Source organism: Procambarus clarkii, chromosome 64 (assembly GCF_040958095.1).
Source record: "Procambarus clarkii isolate CNS0578487 chromosome 64, FALCON_Pclarkii_2.0, whole genome shotgun sequence".
NCBI classification, from domain to species: Eukaryota; Metazoa; Arthropoda; class Malacostraca; order Decapoda; family Cambaridae; genus Procambarus; species Procambarus clarkii.
Window position 1 is genome coordinate 16962906 of NC_091213.1, and position 9805 is coordinate 16972710.

General features: G+C 48.1%; 1 long non-coding RNA gene across 1 annotated transcript; it reads right to left on the reverse strand.

Annotated features, from left to right (window-relative positions):
* Positions 1 to 267: 267 nt before the first annotated feature.
* On the reverse strand, positions 268 to 9008 carry LOC138354742 (uncharacterized). The gene is made up of 2 exons (XR_011223680.1): positions 7775 to 9008; positions 268 to 990 (listed from the first exon to the last, which is right to left on the reverse strand). It is a non-coding gene; the product is annotated as an uncharacterized lncRNA (long non-coding RNA).
* Between the last annotated feature and the right edge of the window lie 797 nt (positions 9009 to 9805).

Sequence of the window (9805 nt, forward strand, 5' to 3'; positions counted from 1 at the left end):
CCTTGGCGCTTCTGGCTCTTGGAGAGGGGCTCAACGTCACACGCTTAGGGGATGCGGCTCCAACACTTAGCCTCGTTGTCACGTGCACACACCCACTCGAGCCGCTGTGACTCCCCACTCTCTCCTTAGGTGATATGATCTCCTCGATCCCCCTTTGACTTATTAATATTACCTTCTACCCTGTCCACAGCAGTGGTTCTTGGTTCTTTCTCTCTCCTTCTTTACTACCTCCTGGGAAGCCTCACTAGGACAAGGGCAAACACCAGCAAATTGTGACACATTTACTTGACAAGGCACATATACGATACATACACACATATAATAATAATGAATCCTATACTCTATAATATCACAATCAGGTTGCACTCCAACACCATCAGAACTCTATTATCAGCTTATCAAGGGGTATCCTATCTCCTGGTTCGCCACCTGATACCATTAACCTCCTCAAGTTGGTCAAGCCTACATACACTGTTGCACTATCAGCAAGATAATGTATATATAGAAAATCAGCATTTGAATGCAATAACATATACCAGTATAAATGTTCATTGATACTTCAGTATAAAAAAATTCCTTGACATAAGAATGCCAACAGTCACTCACCTCTCACTGCGTCTTGCACGCTAATGACAACCAAACACTATCAACTCCCTACTAGTAATCCACCAGAACTTCCCCTTCCACCTCTGGAAGTTCACAACCCTAATATCCTTAGGTTCTTCCGGGCTTCACTACCAGGATCCTCTGCAGCTCCTCCCGGCTGCTATCATGAAGTTTCCTTGTGTAACTACGGTGCTTCACCCTTCTGTTAGGTTCTTCCACAGCTCTCTTGGCTGCTACACCACCTCTACAGAAGCACGTGACACTCCTCTTCACTGCTGCTTCTCCTCACAGCTCGAGGTCCTCTGCTCCACTACCTTGGAGTCTCATCAGCTACATCATCTGCTGGCTTCGAAGTTCTCAGCAACTTCTTCCCCAAAGACAAACCTGCAACCCATCGACGTTCCAATAAAATGTTCCCCATTAACACATAAACAAAAATAACCACACAATATGCTTGCCTCAAACCTCTATCTGTTCTCTACATACAGTGAGAGTGGACTCCCCCGTTTTGGGCGGGTCCATACTCCACCTCGCCTGGCGGCGGCGTCCTCACTCGCTGGGAGGGTCTTCCTCCATCCGGAGCCAGGCTCCCTCAGTCGTCCGCCAGAGCTCAGAGAGGACGGACGTCGCTCCGTGCTCCTCCCTCTTCACTCTCCTATTTCAGGCCTTCTGCCTTATTAAAACATGTCTAACCTATAAATAAACATTGCTACTGTCGCTGGGCACACGACCAACTACAATGCAATCACTATGAACTGGCGTATATCGTGCTTACCACAGAACGTCTGGTCGAGGGCGCTTCTTCCTCTGACGAGGTTTGGTCAGGGCGCTCCACGGCCCACAATAATGCCTCCGGGCGGCTTAATATTCACTAATTATCGTCCACGACTTGAGACCACACGTCCCCAGCTCTATTCCACAGCTGGTACGTCTGCACACTTCTCTTCTCTTAGAGATATATCACTAGGGGTTCCCTTCTGACGGGAGCTCAACGGAGCGCGGCTTCCCCCTGCGATGTCTGGCACTCAAGTGAGGTCAAGGTCCTCCAGAAGCGAGCCTCACGCCTCCAGCAAAATGTCCACATCTCCTAGCCCGTCATTTATCTATTTTCTTCTGCATTGCCCATAATCTCAAACTGTTACACATATCCAACCAACTATTTTACATATGCGTTATCACCTCAATACTTGCTAGACCTTCTAGTTAGGTCAGGCTTGCTGAATAACTCTCAAGAAGGGAGACTCGTTTCTCCTGCAGGCTGAGATCATAACACTCCCCTCCCCTTATTTTTGAGAGTTATTCTAGTGGCTAGGCTCGAGATAACGCATCAGCCACTACATTGTCTCGCCCTCTTATGTGCGTTATCACCAGGTCATACTCTTGGAGCGATAAAAACCATCTGGTTAATCTCTGGTTTGCATGCTTCATTTTCTTCAGGAAAACTAGGGGATTATGGTCTGTATACACCGTTACTGGGTGTCCTCCCCCACTCACATACACTTCAAAATGTTTCAATGCCATCACCAGGGCCAAAGTCTCTTTCTCGACTGTACTGTACGACCTCTGGTGCTTAACGAACTTCTTCGAGAAGAAGGACACGGGGCGGTAAATTCCATCATTCTGCTGCGTCAGTACAGCTCCGGCCCCTATATCACTGGCATCTACAAATAACGTAAATGGCGCTTCAAAATCTGGCGACACTAGTACAGGTGCCCCAGTCAACAGTCTTTTGGTCTTCTCAAACGCTTCTTGTGCTGTTCCATTCCACTCCCACTTCTTGCTCTTTGATAGCAAACTCGTCATAGGAGCGGCTATGGTGGAGAAATTTTCACAGAACTTCCGGTAATACCCAATCATACCGAGGTATCTCAACAATTCTTTCTTACTCCTGGGCACCGGGAAGTTGTCAATGGCCTCCACCTTTGTTCTTACCGGAGCAACCTCGCCTTGCCCTACTATATATCCAAGGTACTCCAGGCGGGCTCTCCCGAACTCGCTTTTTGCCAAGTTGATCGTCATGTTAGCCTTCTCCAAACGATCGAACAAATCTAAAAGTCGATCCACGTGATCCTTCCAGGAATCAGCGAACACCACAATATCATCGATGTACACTGCACATCCGGTCGCGCCTTGTAATACCTGATTCATTACTCGTTGAAAACAACTACCACTATTCTTCATTCCGAACGGCACCACTTTATATTGGTACAAGCCGTCGGGAGTCACGAACGCTGAGATCCTCTTGGCCTCCTCAGACAGGGGAATCTGGTAGTATCCCTTCAACAGGTCTATCTTCGAGACATACCGTGCACTCCCAATCCGATCTATGCAATCGTCAATGCGCGGTATCGGAAACGAGTCAGCGACCGTGAGTGCATTCACTTTCCTATAATCGGTACAGAACCGGTACGTGCCGTCACTCTTCTTCACGAGGAGGCACGGCGAACTCCAGTCACTGTCGCTAACCTCTGCCAAGTCGTTATCTAGCAGATACTTTACTTCTGCTCTCATTGCCGCTGCTTTCTCCGGGTTTACTCTGTAAGGGTGCTGCTTGATGGGCTCAGCACTCCCCACATTCACTTCGTGCACCGTTCCGCGGTGTCTTCTAGGCACGTCCGTGAATAACGACTTATTCCTCCGTAGGATCTCCACTAGCTCCTGGCGTTGGTCATCCTCCAAATGACCCAGACGCTCACCTATCTTGGCCAGGCTTTCTGTATTTGATATCTTCGCGCCATCGGCCCTCTCTAACTTACAGTTCTCCTCTTCTATTCCTTTGCCGTCTCCTCCACACAGCACCGTCGCCTGCAATGGGGTTTCCATCGGTTCTTCATCGCCTAGAGGCTTATCTCTGTCGTAGTACCTCTTTATCATGTTCACGTGGCAAACCTGTGACTTCCTCGGACGATCTGGCATGTGGATTACATAATTCACATCCCCTAATGCCTTCTGGATGGTATATGGTCCACAAAATCTCGACTCGTATATACTTCCTTTTACCGGTAGCAAGACTAACACCTGATCTCCTTCTTGAAATTTCCTGCCCTTCGCCTTCCTGTCGTGGTACCTTACCATCTCTGCCTGGGATGTCCTCAAATTTTCCTTGGCCAAATCTCTGGCCCTAGAGAGTCGCTCTCTAAAAGTCTTCACATATTTTCCCACATCCACCTTATGCCTATCCACGGTGAGCTGCTCCTTCAGCGCGCCCACTGGGCTCCTCACGGAGTGTCCGTACACCAGTTGAAATGGGGTGAATCCGAGTGATTCTACTACCGCATCCCTGATGGCGAACAACACGGATGGTAATGCCTCGTCCCAACTACTCCCTTCCTCAGCGCAGTATATCCTCAACAAGCTCTTTAGCGTTCCATGGAAACGCTCCAATGCTCCCTGCGACTGAGGGTGATACGGTGACGAGCGCACTTGCTCTACTCTCCATCCTTTCACAGTTTCCCTAAACAACTTCGACTGGAAGACACTCCCCTGGTCCGTCTGGATAACCTTGGGCATTCCTACCCACGCAATGTAGTTCTGTAGTCTATCCAGAACGGCTCTCGACGTCACTCTTCTCAGAGGGATTGCTTCAGGGAAACGGGTGGCCGTGCACATTATGGTCAGTAAGTACTCGTGGCCTTTTCTGGTCCTCGGCAACGGACCTACACAGTCTATCAAGACTCTCTCAAAAGGCTCGCCAAATGCCGGTATGGGCTTTAAGGGTGCCTTTGGTATAGCCGGAGCCGGCTTACCTGCACGTTGGCACGCCAAACATGTCCTACAATATTTCTTTACCTCCTTCCATACGTTCGGCCAGTAGAAGTGCTCCTGCACCTTATTTAAGGTCTTCTTCACCCCCAAGTGCCCTGCCATATCTACGGAGTGGGCTAGTTCTAACACAGCCGCCCTAAACTCCTTCGGCACTAACACTTGGTGCTTCTCCAACCATACCTTATCTGCGCCGGCTTTGTCCGGTCGCCATTTCCTCATTAGTACATCATCGTCCAAGTAGTAATACACGGGGGACTCCGGACATGAATTTCCCCCTTTTGCCTCCCTGATTAGATCTATAAACTCCTCTTTCTGAGCCCTAATCAGGTCCGCTCGGTTCACGCTGAACTTTTCAGGTAGGGTCATTTTCACTTCCTGTCTCCTCGAATCCTCATTCTTCTGAGCTCGATCTTCGTCGAACAGCCCAGACATGTCCATGTTGACCTCCTCCCTTGGTGGAGTCGACACTGCCATATCATCTCCAATGTCTTCCTCGGCGGCTACGTCCGACTCTGTCACTACACAGGCCGGGTATACGATGACTTGACTGTCCTCTGCCTCATCTTCAAGGATGCTGGCTAGATCTGTCTTGTCCGGCGTTCCACTTGTACCGCGGTTCTTCTGGTTCACCTCCGGCACAGCTTTTACTATCAGCTCTGGCAGCACCTTGGACCCACACAAGTCGTTCCCCAGGATCACTTGGACTCCTGGAACAGGTATGTTGGGGCACACTCCCAACATCACCTCCGCCGACAAATAATCTGACTTCAACTGGACAGCACATACGGGCATGTCACTCTTAGACAACAACCCATGAACCTTTATCCTCCTACTGCCAGCTAACAGTCGATCATTTTTTATTAGGCCTCTCAGAATCAAGCTCTGATTGGCTCCAGTATCCCTGAGGATACTAACCTCCACCTCGGGTTGACCTTCTATGCCGACCCAACCTTTACTAATGAACGGCCTATACCGCTCGTTCATCAAATCTACCTTCTGTGGTTTGTCTTGTTGTACATCAATGTACTTCTTCCGGGGATCACATGTCGTCAGGGTCACGACTCTCTTGCCCTGCCGACAATCTCGCATCATGTGACCTGATCTGTTGCACTTGTAGCATCTCATTTGGGAGAAATCTCTCCTATACGCCCCCGAGTAGCTCTGACTCTGCCCACTCGTATTGGAGTTCCTCGGGCCAGATGTACTACTCATACTCTGTGGAGCTTCATTGGACTCTTGTCTCCTCTGCACACTTTTATTTTCCTGCTTACCTCCAGCAGGCGGACTCAGCAACTTTCCTTCCTGGGGCTTAAAACTAGCTGGTCTGCTTGTCTGCCCCCCAAAACTTCTTCCTCCCCAGACTCCACTGGGTCTGCTATTGCTGCGTCTCGCCTCGCTTCTCACTCTGTTCTCCCTTAAGCTCTTGTACGCTTCAGTAATCATATCCGCCCTATCTGCGGCATCTTTCACCTCCTTTATCCCTGCTTCTTGGATCTTGAACTTTGTTTCGGGATGCATCATCTCCAAGAACTTCTCCATGACCATCAGTTGCTTCAGGTCAGCATAAGATCCAACTCCAGCAGCCTCAATCCACTTCTGGAATCGTCTTTCCAGATCTCTTGCTGTCTCAGCAAACGTACATGCTCCAACTTTGATCATTTCTCTGAAGCGCTTCCTATAAGCCTCTGAGGTTAACTGAAACGAGCGCAATATGCTGCTCTTTACTGTGGCGTAATCCTGGCACTCTTCCAGTGACAATTGGGTGTACGCCTCCCTGGCTGCACCGGTCAATCTTAACTGGACCAGCTGGGCCCATTCCTCCTGTGGCCACTCCTTGATGCTGGCTACTTTCTCAAAATGCTCGAAGAAGCTCTCTGCCTCTTCGGGAACAAACAAGGGAATGTCCTTCTCCCTAACCCTAACATCTGGTGGGTGTGATACCTGGGTGGTGCTCTCTGGCAACCCATGTTCAATCCTTTGTTCAGCCAAGGTTCTATTCGCTTCTATCTGCATTTGTTTTGTTCTCTCTTTTTCTTTTTCGACCTGGGCTTTTTCTTTTTCGACCTCTAGTCTTGCTTTCTCTTTTTCTTTCTCTTGTTCCAACTCCAGTTCTCTTATTCTGGTTTTCTCTTTTTCTACTTCCAGTTTGGTTTTCTCGGCTTCATTTTTCATCTGGAGTTCCAATTTCATCTTTTCCAGCTGGAACTGTCTCTCCTTGTCCTCTCGTTGTTGCTGCATCTGGAGCTCTAACTGGAATCTCTCCAAGCTCCTATTTCGGCTACTCCTGCTACTGCGGCTACTCCTGCTGCTCCTACTTGATCCCTGGGATCTCACGTCATCCTGCCCATCATCCTCCTTTCCACTTTCAGCTCCTTTCTGGGCTCCTTGTTCTGCCGCTTCACTTTTGGCTCTTGACTGCCTCAGGATCTCATCCTTCATCCCAGCTACTTTAGATGCTTTCAACCTGATGCCACATTTTTCTGCTATTTGTTTCAATTGATCCCTCGTGCAACCTTCCAAGTCCTCAGGCTTGCCTGACTCCACAAATGCTTGCACCTTATCCATCTTTGTCCTGTGAGTCTTCCCAAGAGAGAATATACACCTGCGGTCACACAGTTTATTTCAGCAAGGGTGTACAAATCCACTCTTGGACAGGGTGTGGGTGTGTCAGTTCACTCTCCCGGACAGGCCCCCAATTTTTTATAGACTCGTGGGTTGGTTGGTGTTGTCGTCGTCGATCCTTCTCTATGGACAACCCAACCCACAACTCGGCAGAGTGCTTATACTAGGAGATCGCCCTTGGCGCTTCTGGCTCTTGGAGAGGGGCTCAACGTCACACGCTTAGGGGATGCGGCTCCAACACTTAGCCTCGTTGTCACGTGCACACACCCACTCGAGCCGCTGTGACTCCCCACTCTCTCCTTAGGTGATATGATCTCCTCGATCCCCCTTTGACTTATTAATATTACCTTCTACCCTGTCCACAGCAGTGGTTCTTGGTTCTTTCTCTCTCCTTCTTTACTACCTCCTGGGAAGCCTCACTAGGACAAGGGCAAACACCAGCAAATTGTGACACATTTACTTGACAAGGCACATATACGATACATACACACATATAATAATAATGAATCCTATACTCTATAATATCACAATCAGGTTGCACTCCAACACCATCAGAACTCTATTATCAGCTTATCAAGGGGTATCCTATCTCCTGGTTCGCCACCTGATACCATTAACCTCCTCAAGTTGGTCAAGCCTACATACACTGTTGCACTATCAGCAAGATAATGTATATATAGAAAATCAGCATTTGAATGCAATAACATATACCAGTATAAATGTTCATTGATACTTCAGTATAAAAAAATTCCTTGACATAAGAATGCCAACAGTCACTCACCTCTCACTGCGTCTTGCACGCTAATGACAACCAAACACTATCAACTCCCTACTAGTAATCCACCAGAACTTCCCCTTCCACCTCTGGAAGTTCACAACCCTAATATCCTTAGGTTCTTCCGGGCTTCACTACCAGGATCCTCTGCAGCTCCTCCCGGCTGCTATCATGAAGTTTCCTTGTGTAACTACGGTGCTTCACCCTTCTGTTAGGTTCTTCCACAGCTCTCTTGGCTGCTACACCACCTCTACAGAAGCACGTGACACTCCTCTTCACTGCTGCTTCTCCTCACAGCTCGAGGTCCTCTGCTCCACTACCTTGGAGTCTCATCAGCTACATCATCTGCTGGCTTCGAAGTTCTCAGCAACTTCTTCCCCAAAGACAAACCTGCAACCCATCGACGTTCCAATAAAATGTTCCCCATTAACACATAAACAAAAATAACCACACAATATGCTTGCCTCAAACCTCTATCTGTTCTCTACATACAGTGAGAGTGGACTCCCCCGTTTTGGGCGGGTCCATACTCCACCTCGCCTGGCGGCGGCGTCCTCACTCGCTGGGAGGGTCTTCCTCCATCCGGAGCCAGGCTCCCTCAGTCGTCCGCCAGAGCTCAGAGAGGACGGACGTCGCTCCGTGCTCCTCCCTCTTCACTCTCCTATTTCAGGCCTTCTGCCTTATTAAAACATGTCTAACCTATAAATAAACATCGCTACTGTCGCTGGGCACACGACCAACTACAATGCAATCACTATGAACTGGCGTATATCGTGCTTACCACAGAACGTCTGGTCGAGGGCGCTTCTTCCTCTGACGAGGTTTGGTCAGGGCGCTCCACGGCCCACAATAATGCCTCCGGGCGGCTTAATATTCACTAATTATCGTCCACGACTTGAGACCACACGTCCCCAGCTCTATTCCACAGCTGGTACGTCTGCACACTTCTCTTCTCTTAGAGATATATCACTAGGGGTTCCCTTCTGACGGGAGCTCAACGGAGCGCGGCTTCCCCCTGCGATGTCTGGCACTCAAGTGAGGTCAAGGTCCTCCAGAAGCGAGCCTCACGCCTCCAGCAAAATGTCCACATCTCCTAGCCCGTCATTTATCTATTTTCTTCTGCATTGCCCATAATCTCAAACTGTTACACATATCCAACCAACTATTTTACATATGCGTTATCACCTCAATACTTGCTAGACCTTCTAGTTAGGTCAGGCTTGCTGAATAACTCTCAAGAAGGGAGACTCGTTTCTCCTGCAGGCTGAGATCATAACAATAGTCATCATGACTGTAACACTCCCGACATAGTCATCATGACTACTACACTCCCAACATCGTCATGATGACTATAACACTCCCAACATCGTCATGATGACTATAACACTCCCAACATCGTCATCAAGACTATTGCACTCCCAACATCATCATCATGACTATTGCACTCCCAAAATAGTCGTCATGACTATTACACTCCCAACATCATCATCATGACTATTGCACTCCCAACATAATCATCCTGACTATTACATTCCCAACATAGCACTTATGACTATTACTCCCCCAACATAGTTATCATGACTATTATACTCCCAACATCGTTGTCATGACTTTTACACTCCTAACATAGTCATCATGACTATTACACTCCCAACATAGTCATCATGACTATTACACTTCCATCATAGTCAAGATGACTATTACACCCCCAACAAAGTCATCACGACAATTACACTCTCAAAATAGTCATCGTGAATATTACACTCCCAACATCATCATCATGACTATTACAACCCCAACATAGTATCATTACTATTACATTCCCAACATCGTCATCATGACTATAACATTCCTAATATAGTCATCATGCCTATTACTCTCCAAACATCTTCTTCTTGACTATTACACTCCCAACATAGACATCATGACTATTACACCCTCAACATAGTCAACATGACTATTACACTCCCATCATAGTCATCATGAATATTGCACTCCCAACATCGTCATCATGACTATTACACCCCAACACAGTCA